This window comes from Mus pahari, chromosome 15 (assembly GCF_900095145.1).
Source record: "Mus pahari chromosome 15, PAHARI_EIJ_v1.1, whole genome shotgun sequence".
NCBI classification, from domain to species: domain Eukaryota; kingdom Metazoa; phylum Chordata; class Mammalia; order Rodentia; family Muridae; genus Mus; species Mus pahari.
This window is the reverse complement of record NC_034604.1, coordinates 36,584,679-36,596,700: the sequence shown is the minus strand read 5'-3', so window position 1 is coordinate 36,596,700 and position 12,022 is coordinate 36,584,679. Positions and strand designations below refer to the sequence as shown.

General features: G+C 41.0%; 1 pseudogene; it reads right to left on the bottom strand.

Annotated features, from left to right (window-relative positions):
- Nucleotides 1-336: 336 nt before the first annotated feature.
- The window catches only part of LOC110332937, a 105,719-nt pseudogene continuing 94,033 nt past the window's right edge, over nt 337-12,022 (bottom strand).

The window sequence follows — 12,022 nt, the reverse complement described above, 5'->3', positions numbered from 1 at the left end:
AGTTAGACAAACAGGATCTATAGGTAGGCAACAGAGTTATGGTAAATCCCTATTCCACTGATTGGGGAACCCACATGAAGACAAACTGCTACATATGTGCAGGAGCCTAGGTCTGGCCCTTGTATGCTCTTTGGTTGGTGGTTCAGTTTCTGGTAGCCCCCAAGGGTATAGGTAATTTGACTCTGATGGTCTTCTTGTGGAGTCCCTATCCCAGCTAGGACCCTCAATCCTTCCCTCAACTCTTCCATAAGGTTCTTCTAGCTTGGTCTAATGTTCAGCTGTTGGTCTCTGCAGTTGATTTTTGTCAGCTTCTGGGTGGAGCCTCTAAGAGGACAGTTATGCTAGCCTTCTGTCTGTGAATCAAGGATGGCAGATACAAACATAGCCTGAGGTTTCAAGGTAGTTGAAGGAGGAAGGCAGGCTTAAAATGTGTCCCTATTGATCCTCTAAGGACAGCTCAGCACATTACTCCCCAAATTGGCAGGGGTTGTTACTGCATTCATTTATGTCACACAGGGCATCTGTGTATCCAGGCCAGCCACGACAAATACAGCTGTCAACAGTGTCTTTACATGTTGTATCATTGTGACAAGGCTTTGACTGAGAATGAGGCATCAAAGTCTCACCGTGTGTCCCTGTGAAGCCACTACTGGTGCATGCACAGTGGTGGCTGTTTCCTTCATCCACACATAGTCTTCCTTGGAAAGGTGGCTGAATGACACATTCATCAAAGTTGCATTCACAGTGGTCTCCAAGGAATCCAGGTACACAGTCACAGAAGTAATCCCCAAGAGCATTCTGACATATGGCACCATATAAACACGGCTGGGATCCACACTGATCAATTTCCAGCTCACATCTCACACCAGAGAACTCTTGAGGACAGACATACTCATATCTTCCTATCTCATGGATATCTATAGCCTTAATCATGCAGGGATCAGAAATCCTTTCATCCACTTCCAAGTCACAATGCCTGCCTTGATATCTAGGCACACAGACCAGGAGGAGCTATCAATTCCATCCTGGCACAGAGCTCCATTGTAGCAAGGACTGGACACATGCTCGTTGTGATCTGTCTCACAGAACCTTCTGGCATATCCAGCAGGGCAGACACAGACAGGGTGCTCAGGGTCTTTATGGCAGGTGTCTCCATGTCAGCATGTATTCCCTCCATAGGAATTAGTGGCACATTCATAGTTCAGCACTCTGTATCCAGGGAGAATTGGCACAGGAGGTTTCCTTCCTCTGGGGTATTCACACAAGTGATAATACCTTGGCGGAGACTGGAGATGCAAGGGTCTTTTAGATCGCCACAGTCTTTGTCCAAATTATTGGCTATGTCTAAGCAACAGTTGTTGTCTCATGGAAAACCCTTGTACAGTTTTTTTTTATAGCAAAGTGAATCCTGGTACCTCAAGTTACTATAGGACTAGGTAAATCCTTTCCCACTGAGGTCAGTTAAAACAACCCAGTTGGGGGAGCAAACTCCACAGGCAGAGAACTGAGTCAAGGTAAATCCCCGCTCCAGTTGTTAGGGGACACACATGAAGATCATGTTGCACATCTGCTACATATGTGTGTGTTGAGGGGGTAGGTCCAGCCTTTTTATGCCCTTTTGTTGGTGGTTCAGTCTCTGGGAGCCCCAAAGATAAAGGTTAGTTGATTTTGTTGGTTTTCTTATGGAATTTCTAACCACTCCAAGTTCCTCAATTCTTCCTGTCCTCCCAATCCCCAGTCTCAACTCTTCGACAAGGCTTCCTGAGCTCAGATTAATATTTGGTTGTGGGTCTCTGAATCTGTTTCAGTCAGCTGCTGGAGCCTCTCAGAGAACATTTATGCTAGGCTGCTGTGATGGTTTGTATATGCTTCGCCCACGGAGTGGTACTATTAGCAGGTGTGGCTTTGTTGGAATATCTGTGTCACTGTGGGCATGGGATTAAGACCCTCACTGTAGCTGCCTGGAGGTCAATCTTCCACTAGCAGCCTTCAGATGAAGATGTAGAACTCTCAGCTCTTCCTGCACCATGCCTGCCTGGATGCTGCCGTGCTCCCTGCCTTGATGATAATGGTCTGAAGCTCTGAACCTGTAAGCCAGCCTCAATTAAATGTTGTCCTTATAAGAGTTACCTTGGTCATGGTGTCTGTTCACAGCAGTAAAAATCTAAGACAACTTATGTCTGCAAGCATAATAGAGTATTATTAATAGTGTCAGAGATTTGTTCTTATCCATGGGATGGGTCTCAATTTGGGCCAGTCATTGGTTGGCCATTCTCTCATTCTCTGTGACATCTTTGTCCCTACACTTCTTGTAGGTAGGACAAATATTAGGATGAAGGTTTGGTTTTGTGGGTGGGTTGGTGCCCTTATCAATTCAAGTGGGAGTCCTGCCTGTTTATAGCAAGTGGCCACTTCAGGCTCTCTATCCCCCACTGCTAGGAGTCTCAGCTAGAGTCACTCCCATAGACTTCCTGGAGCTTCCCCCATCCCAAGTCTAAAGATGCTCTCCCTGCCTCTCCTCCCTGTTGGTTTCTGTTCACTCTCTAGGCCTTCTCTCTTTGGCTCTATCTCCATCTGATCCTCTACCCCCATTCCCCTCCCCATCCTCTCTCCCACCCAATTCCTTCCCTCCATCCACCTCCATGACACTTCTGAGTGAGAGTCATGCATCTTCCCTTGTTCCCTATTTCTTACTTAGTTTCTTTGTGTCTGTGGATTGTAGCATGGGTATCCTGTACTTTATAGCTAATATCCACTTTGTAAGTGAGTAAATATCATACATGATTCTTTAGGTCTGGGTTATCTCAGTCAGGATGATATTTTCTAGTTCCTTCCAAATGCCTGCAAATTGAATGATGTCTTTGTTTTAATACTAATTGAGTAGTATGCCATTATGTAGATGAACCCCATTTTCTTTATCCATTCTTTGGTTGTGGGGCATCTGGGTTGTTTCCAGTTTTTTTGTTATTACAAATAAGGCTGCTATGAACATAGTGGAGCAAGTGTCCTTGTGGTATGGAGGAGTATATTTTGTGTATACATCCATGAGTGGTACAGCTGGGTCTTGAGGTAGAACTATTCCCAATGTTCTGAAAAACAGCCAAATGTATTCCCAGAGTGATTGCACTCCCACCAGCAATGATGGAGTGTTCTCCTTGTTCCACATCCATACCAGCATGTACTGCCTCTTGAGTTTATTTTATTTTTTTATTTTTTTTAATCTTAGCCATTCTGATGGGGCAACACTCAATTTTCACAATTGGAGAGAAACAGATACAAAGGAAAGAAACATCAAAATCCAGTAGCTTCTGTTAGTAAAGCAGATTACAGTGGGATGTAGCACTTCCTCATATCAAGGTGAGAGGATGAAGGAAGTTGAACTAAACAATGGTACTGGGTATCATGATTTCCATCTGTGGCATAAGATGTGTGCTAACATACACCAATAGTTTAGCCATAGATTACTAAGCATGCAGCATATGATATGTCTCAGACACACATGCATGGAAGAGTTTGTACTCAAAATTGTTTTTTTTGAAGGATCTTTGAAATAGACATGCAGTCATTCATTATCCAAACATATTTTTCTTTATGGTTTACATGAATGTATTATAAGCATCTGCTTCTGTATTGTAAGCACCTTCTCTAGAAGAGGAACAGAGTTCTGTTCAGGATGGACCTTAATGCCTGGCTTTTATGATATAGTGGACACTCTATAAACATATAATAAGTAAACAACTAGTCTATGAGGACAACAGAGGATTATTAATTCCACACATAATCAAAACTCTCAAGATGATTCAAAAAAAGATAATATGTATGAAAGTAGCTTATAGGGCATTATGTAATAAAAACTGATTTATGATTGTGGTTCTTTGTAAAATCAGTGGCTTAACCATTATAACTTACCTTAACTCAAGAAAGGTAAAAAAAGACCTAGCTAGTTGTCTGCTTATATTATTTGGTCACATGTTTCTACTTCTCTGAAATAAGAAACTTTAGAACTAGTTAAAATACTTTGACTGATTCAATATGATTACCTCTGGTTAGCACTGAGTGGTAATTAAGTCTGCAATTATATGTTCAGATTTTCATATCTTTCTTGCATGTGCATTTTGACAGTAATTGAACAAGGCAGCATTTGCAATACCCACTCTGAAATTGTTTCACAATATTTCATTATATGCCAGATTAATTTGTTAAACTCACAGAGCAAATGAAAACTTCAACATTGATCTAATTAATCCAACCGTGGGACTTCCCTGCTAATATGCCTCAGCGGGAAAAACCCAAGGGTTGGGCAAAGTTGGCCGAAGTGTCTAGAAAGATTATGTATGTAATGGGATGGAGGAGAGCCAGATAGTATGCTTTGTTTTTGCTTTTTCTCACTAAAGACCATGTATTTCTAGAGAACCTGTACAGTGGGTGAATTAACAAGCCTTGAGGGGATGTGTATTTGAATCTTGTAAAGACTTGGGAAGTTTCTGTCTGTCTGTCTGTCTGTCTGTCTGTCTGTCTGTCTGTCTGTCTGTCTATCTGTCTCTGTCTCTGTCTCTGTCTCTGTCTCTGTTTCTCTGTCGCTGTCTTCTCTTTCTCTGCCTGTCTCTCTACCTTCTCCCTCTTCCCCTTCTCTCTCCCTCTCTTTCTTCCTCTCTCCCTCTCCCTGTCTCTGTTTGTATGCTTTATAATAAAATGAAATGACTTAGTGGGGACTGATCTTTTGAAATTCCACAGTTTTTTTTTTAAATATTCTCATGTGTCTTGCAGTGGGTAAGTGAATTGACCTCTGGTTTGCTGTGCTATAAACTGGAACCTTAAACTACAGAAACATGCAATATGAAATCCCTTTAAGTATAAGTGATCTCTCTTGTGAACTGATAAAGAAAGCCACTCTCATTGGCTGAACAACCTCTTTACATGTCCATTAGATTCATCATTATAGGTGTATTTGTTCATTGTGATCCACCACTCAACAAATGCTCAGGATCTATAATAATGAGTCAATGATCATTACAAATGCTGAAGACACCAAGGAGAGAGAAATTGGATCCATTTTTTTTTCCAGAGTTTAAAATGTGGTGAAGATGCTCATGGCAATCCTATAACTCTCTAAGTATGTAAGGGAACAGAATAGATATAGGAATCTCTTGTGCTCTATAAGAACTTATGAAAGCAGCATCTGCCTTTGTCAGTAAGGTCATAGAATTCTCCTCTGAAGAAGGATGCTTGTGTTGAGATCAGTGTGGATGAGGTGTTGGTTCATTTTGACTGAGGGTGAGGAGGTGATGGTTTGGAGGGGAAACAGCCTAGGACAAAGTTCTGAAGCAAGAGAAATTAAGGCTAAGGAAAGTACAGGAGTGGGAACACAAAGTAAGAGAGGATGGGGACTTGACAGCTACATAGACAGAATGTAAAAGATGACACTTTTTGGACGCTTGTTATGTGCATATAGTCTTCTAAGTGCTTGATCATATTAACTAGGTTAATTATCATGGGGCTTCATGAGATAGGTACTGTTGTGAATCTCAGTTTCCTGGTTTGTAACTTTACAACCAGGTGTGTGTAGACTTTAAATCTCATTTGCCACTTAATAAATGCATGACAGTAGATGAATCATGCCAGTTGAGTTTCCATTTCCATATTTGCATTAATAAGGCCCCCATTTCATCATATAGATAGAAGAACTGTGCCTGACATGGAGCAGAGCTTGTGACTCTAGTCACTGGGATGATGCCTAATGTCACCTTCTGGCAGAGCAATGAGCACTGTCTAGTACGTGTTAACTTTCTTTACTGGAGTATACTTCAAACACACCTAGTCTCCACTGCTTTCCTCAGTATGGGCAGGTCCATAGTTAGTGAAAAAGAGTAGACTAGGAAGGGACAAAGAGAGGTCATGTTCCCAGTTGCTCTAGATCATCATTTCAGAGTCCAGCCTTTAATGCACAGGCTTAAGACAGAGTTCAGACTGTCAGACATGTTCGGTGTCAAATACAATCCCCTAATCAATTTCAAGATTCATTAGAAATGATCATTAATTTTGTACAGTGTTTAGAAGTACTTATATGGTTGTACTTAACTTATATACAAGCAATCAAGTATTTATATGATTGTAATGAGCAGGTGTTGAATCCTCTGAGCCTTTGAACAAAAGCTTAAATCTTATGCCTGAGAGAGGAGACACTGGGAAAGAACAGGTGTGCAAGGAGGAGAAAAAAAGGAGAGAAGGAGAAAGAGCAGGATGGAGGAGATATAGAACAAGAAAGAGAGGGAGGAAGAGGATAAAGGGGACGAGAAGAGAGAGTAGAGAAGAGAGGAGAGGGAAGAAGAAGAGAGGAGAGGGGAGGAAATGAGAGAGGAGGGGAAAGAAAGGGAAGGGAGAGGAGAGAAGAAGAGAGAGGGAGAGATAAAACAAAAAGGGGGAGGGAGAACAGAGATGAGAGAGAGAGAAACAGAGAGAGAGAGAGAGAGAGAGACAGAGACAGAGACAGAGACAGAGACAGAGACAGAGACAGAAAGAATAGAACAAGAGAGCTCTTCCTGTGGCTGATTTTGGAGTTGGCCATCATGCTTGTGCTTAGCGATGAGCTGATCCATCAGCAGGTGAAGAATACATAAGTGAATCAACTTCCCAAATGTCTCAAAGTGAGGAGAATCTTTAGATTAACTCTATTAAGAGAATATAAATCCTATGTCATTGAAGTCTTTTCCTGTCCCAGGAGAATAGGACCATGTGTGCACATTAGATTCTACTAGGGCTTGCTTACACCCCAGTTTACCTGAACTGGAAGAAAGCTTGGGGAAGTATTTCTCTCATGGTGTTGTTGAACGAGCCAGCAGAACTGGTCTAATTTACTGTGAATCCACTTTCTGCCACTTAATTTACATTTAAGGGAAATTATTTAACCTTCTGTGTCACAGTTCTCTCTTCTGTAAAATGAACATGAATAATTCTCACATCCTGACCGAAGTTGAATGAGATGAATTTGTCTGGTGACAGAGGGAAAAAAAAATGTTCAGATACCAAACAAATGGCTGGCACAACTAGAATTAAAATGAGCATCAGAATTAGCACTGGTTCTTGTCACTGTTTTAAAATTATATTTTACTTTTGATATTATAATTACATTATTTCTCCCTTTTCTTTCTTCCCTCCAAATATTCCCACCTACCTCTCCTTGCTCTCTTTCAAACTGATGACAACTTATTTTTCATTAATTCCTGCTGCATATATGCATATCTATAGACACGTATCTTCCTAAGTCTAACCTGCTCAGTCTTTATAACACGTTACTCATATGTGTGCTTTCAGGGTTGACCACTGAACCCGGGTCAGATTCTACTAGGGCTTGCTTACACCCCAGTTTACCTGAACTGGAAGAAACCTTTGGGAAGCTTTCTTTCCCAACAAAGACTGGTTCGTAGCCAGTCTCACAGCTACTTAGAATTTGCTTTATTGTTCAAATCCTAGGACCATAATCCTGAGTGCCTGAGTTATTTCAGTGACTTAGACTTGGGTCTTTTGGGGAAGAGGATGCTAATGATGTAGGCACACTTACTCTCTACTACGTTAGATGAAGTCAATGGTACTTAATAAGCCAGCTTTTGAGAGTTTCCACTGTAGAGTGAAGGGCTGACCTGAGGAGATACCATAGAACTTAGTGGCCTTTCTTCTTTTCCCAGGACCTGTGACTTTTCCATGTTACTCATGGCTGCTTAAACGCCAGTTAGTTCTACATGTTAGTTTAATTACAGAGATGCATTAAAATCTAGGGTCCTTCTGAATCTGGAGACCCCTCTATGCTTGGCAATGACAGAGACCGCCTGACCAAAATGTGCAAGGCCACACACACCCTTGCTCTGGAGGCTGTACTTGATGTTACTGAGCAAGGAAGCCTGCTTGGCAGAGATGCAGAAAGCAAGGGGCTGAATCAGACTGAGACCTTTTGTGCCAAGGCCTACTTGAGTTGGTGACACTGGCAAGGCCCTGATTCATAAGGGTGTGTGTGTGTGGGGGGGGATTAAGGAAGGAAAAGGTCACCATGTCACTGAGTGCAATGGGTCATATTGCAGAAGGATCTTGCTGGAAAGTCTTATGAGAGGAAATGATGTGGGATTTCAGTCTGTTTCTTCATGTCTTTTAGACCCTTAGTAAACAAACAGCCCCTTTAGAATCAGCACAGAATCTTAATGACATCTTGAAGTAAGATGGTCCTCCTAGACCTTCACACCAGGAAAATTCTTGTTAGTTATTTGTGTTAGTGGATTCATTTATAATAATAATAAAAAAATTGGAGCTGTTATCATAAGCTTAAAAATAATGCAACTTTGACTACACACATGTACCCTGTCACAGACTGAATGTTTGTGTCCTCTCAAAATTCATGAGCCAAGCTCAGACCCCACAGTGTTGCTATATTTGGAGATAAAGTCTTTTTGAAAGTACTAAAACATTAAGGGGGGGTCAGAGTGGGGACTGATATGTTAGAAGCTCTGCGTTCTGCATACTCCTCTTTGTATACATAGACCTGAAAAAAAAAAAAAAAAAGAGGTGGTACGTAAAAAGACACTAGCCACTGGGAAACTCAGAGAAGTTCAGAACAACACCTGCCTTGCTGACATACTTATCCCAAAGTCCACAAACTTCTTGTGAGAAAAACCTTACTGTTGTTTAAGCTACCCTGACTTTGGTAGGTGCTTATGATGCTGGAGATCAGTTCCTTGCGCATGCTACACTGTGTCTCTACCGAGTTAAACAGCTGGCCTGTGGTATTATAATTATATCCCTTTTCAGTGCAACTGAGATTGACTAGTAGTGTTTCCCTTCAAATTAAGAACAGTGAAAAAGAAGTCTGGGGTAAAACTGAATACAGAAAATTTTAGGGATGTGAAAGAACCAGATATCCACTTAACAGGTGAAACCAGCCTGTGTAAAATCCCATAAAAAAGTAATAACTTAAAATGTTATTCTTTTTTTCTTTCAGAAAGTGTCATCTTTGATACAATGTCGGCCATCTAGGAAGAACCAATTTGTGATAGACACTGATAGCTTCACAGGACATGTCATCCTTGGAAGTTTATGAACTGGTCTTCATAGCTTTTTCTGGAAAAAATTGCCTGACTGTAGGATTTTTTTTTTTTGCCTAACGTTAGAATGACTGACTTTTTCCTTTGTCCTATAATTATATGCTTGCTTTCCGCAGCATGACTAATTTCTGCATTATTTCAAAGTGATTTTTACAGCATAATGGCCCACAACATTTGCAATTATGATGTCTTCAACTCATAATTACCTGGTTTGTGTTAAATTTCTCTGTTGGTTCTCTCTCATCTTCATCTTCTCACCTCACTGCTTCAGAATCTAACATTGCTGTATTAGAATTTCAGAAAAATGTGTTGTTCCTAAAAATATGGGGTTTGAAATAAAGTAATTGAAAGATTGGACTATCATACCCTCAGCTACCAAGTATCACATGGCTTCTTTCTTTGAGTGATTATTTTGGAGAAAATGTTGCCTTACGTTCTGTTATACATGTTACCACTTGAAGAAAAAAAATGAGTATATGGTGCAATATTATATATGATTGTAAAGAGAGGAATTGCTTTTCTTTCTCTTTACCCCTCTAACTCCCTGTTTGCATATGTGCACATGTCCCTCTATATCTGGAGAGATTTCCGATCCACAGTGGTGACTAGATAAACACATTACAGCATGATATATGCCTCATGTTACCTCAGTGTACATAACAGGCTCTGACATGATATACTCACTGTTGATGCACACACATAAATGGAAAAATAACTGACTAGATTAAGTTCAAAGACTAGGTTTGGAGAAGCCCTTCTCTCAAGGAAGCTACCTCCTTCCCCCAAGGCTAGGCTTCTTGGTGCAAACTGAGGTTCTCCTAGGTCTCCCTTATTGCTCCCTTTGCCTTTCCTTCTATGTGTCCATTCCCTTGTGACTGTGAAGGGCCACATGATCACTTCCTACTAGGTGTGCTGTAATATCTGCACTCATCTTTGTTGGGTTGGTGTTCTGTTCTTTGGTTGCTTTTGCCCCCTCTGAATTTTAGCCTTGGGTGACAGCTCTGGGCTCCCCACACTAGGCTGGGACTCAGGTAGGGGACCTTTAGCCTCCTCCCTGTTCTCCATTCAAACCTCCCCCGACTTAATGTTGTCTCTGCTGCAGCCCTACAGGACACCTTCCTCCAAGCCTGCTTTATCCTTTAGAGACTCCATCTCTTGATACAGACTCAAGGTCCCTCTTTCAGCTGTGGCTCTTTCAGTCTTCCTTCTAGTCCATCTACTTTTTAACGAATCCCTACTGACTCACAGAACAGCTCAATCCCAGAGACCCCACAGCCACTAGCTTCTCAGGGATGCAAAACTACTCTCCACCAGAAACCCACAGCCACAATACTTGGCTGGTGTTCAGGACCCCACAGCTGACACTTGTAGCTAGGATCCAGAAGGGATAAAATGAACCAAAGAACAGAATATCAACCTAACAAAGATGAGACAACATATTTACACCACACAAAGAAACACGTCAAATGTCATAGCTCTGGGTTTCTAGATACCAGTGAAAAAAACAAAAGTATTAACTTCCCAACCCAACCCAAACCAAAACAACATAATTCCTCTAAAGCCAGCAATCCAATTTCCATGCATCTCCCCCACCCCCAAAATTTAACTGAAGCACAGATAAGGACTTCAAAATATCAATTATGAAACTGTTTAAGGATTATAGCCAACATTAACTGTTTTGTGGATCCTTCTTTCCTCCACCCTTCTACACCATTTTTACACCCTTTCAACCTGGTAACACTATATTGGAGAGGAAAAAAAAGAACAGAAAGAACAGTGGTAGACATTATTATTAGACTACTTCCTCCTGATGAGGGGCATTAAGCCCTCTGGGGTAAATTTGATCTTCCCTGTAAGGATATCTAATTTCTCATTTACACATGACGACTTAACAAAGCATAGCCAACAACAACCAACAATAACCAACAACCAACAACACACCTTTCACCCTCTAAAAAGTCTCCAGTATTCCAAATGTCACGCAATTGCAGAAACTATATGCAGCTGGCAGAATCATGCCCCTGCTAGAGTCTGAGATAAATCATAGTCAACTGCTGTGGACAATCTGAAGCAGCCCCATATCCCACCCCCAGGATTAAAACAAAAACACATTCCTGTAATCTTCCTGTGTTTTTCAATGAAACCCAAACTCACAAATTGTCACTACTAAAGACTTTAAAGACAATATGAATAAGTGCCTTAATGAAGATCATGAAAACACAAACAGTTGAGTGAAATAACGGAAACAATTCAAGCTGTCAGAGTAGAATTACTAGAGAAAATCTAAACTGAAATAGACCTAAGCTGGAAATGAAAAAGCAGGATGACAAAGAAAAATGTCTGAGGCATACCTAGCAACAGATTAGAAGACTTGAAAGAGATAATTTCAGGTCTTGAAGACAAAATAGAAGAACTAGATAACTTGGTCAAAGAAAACACTAAATGTTAAAAGAAAAAATAAGGAACAAAGTGTAAAAGAAATCGGACTATATATGCAGGAAAAAGACTAAACCTATGAACAATAGGTCCTGGTGATGCACACCTGTCTCATTTACATAGTGTATTCTATTTTTAGAACCTTGACATGTACAAATGGTAAAAGAAGAAGGATGAGGAGTCTCATGATCACTGATTTCCTTCCGCTCATGAGAGGCTACATGAGACACAGAAGGGTTCATGATCGTCTTTTCTCTATCAAATCACTTCTGTTTTGACACACTCATGTTAGAACAAGTGGTTTCCATCCGGGTCATAAATCAAGATTGTACCCCATTTTTTTTTAACATGTTTGTATTATTATTATTTTCTTTATTTACATTTCAAATGTTATCCCGAAAGTTCCCTATACCCCGCCCCCCACCCCTGCTCCCCTACCCACCCACTCCCACTACTTGGCCCTGGCCATCCCCTGTGCTGGGTCATATAAAGTTTGCAAG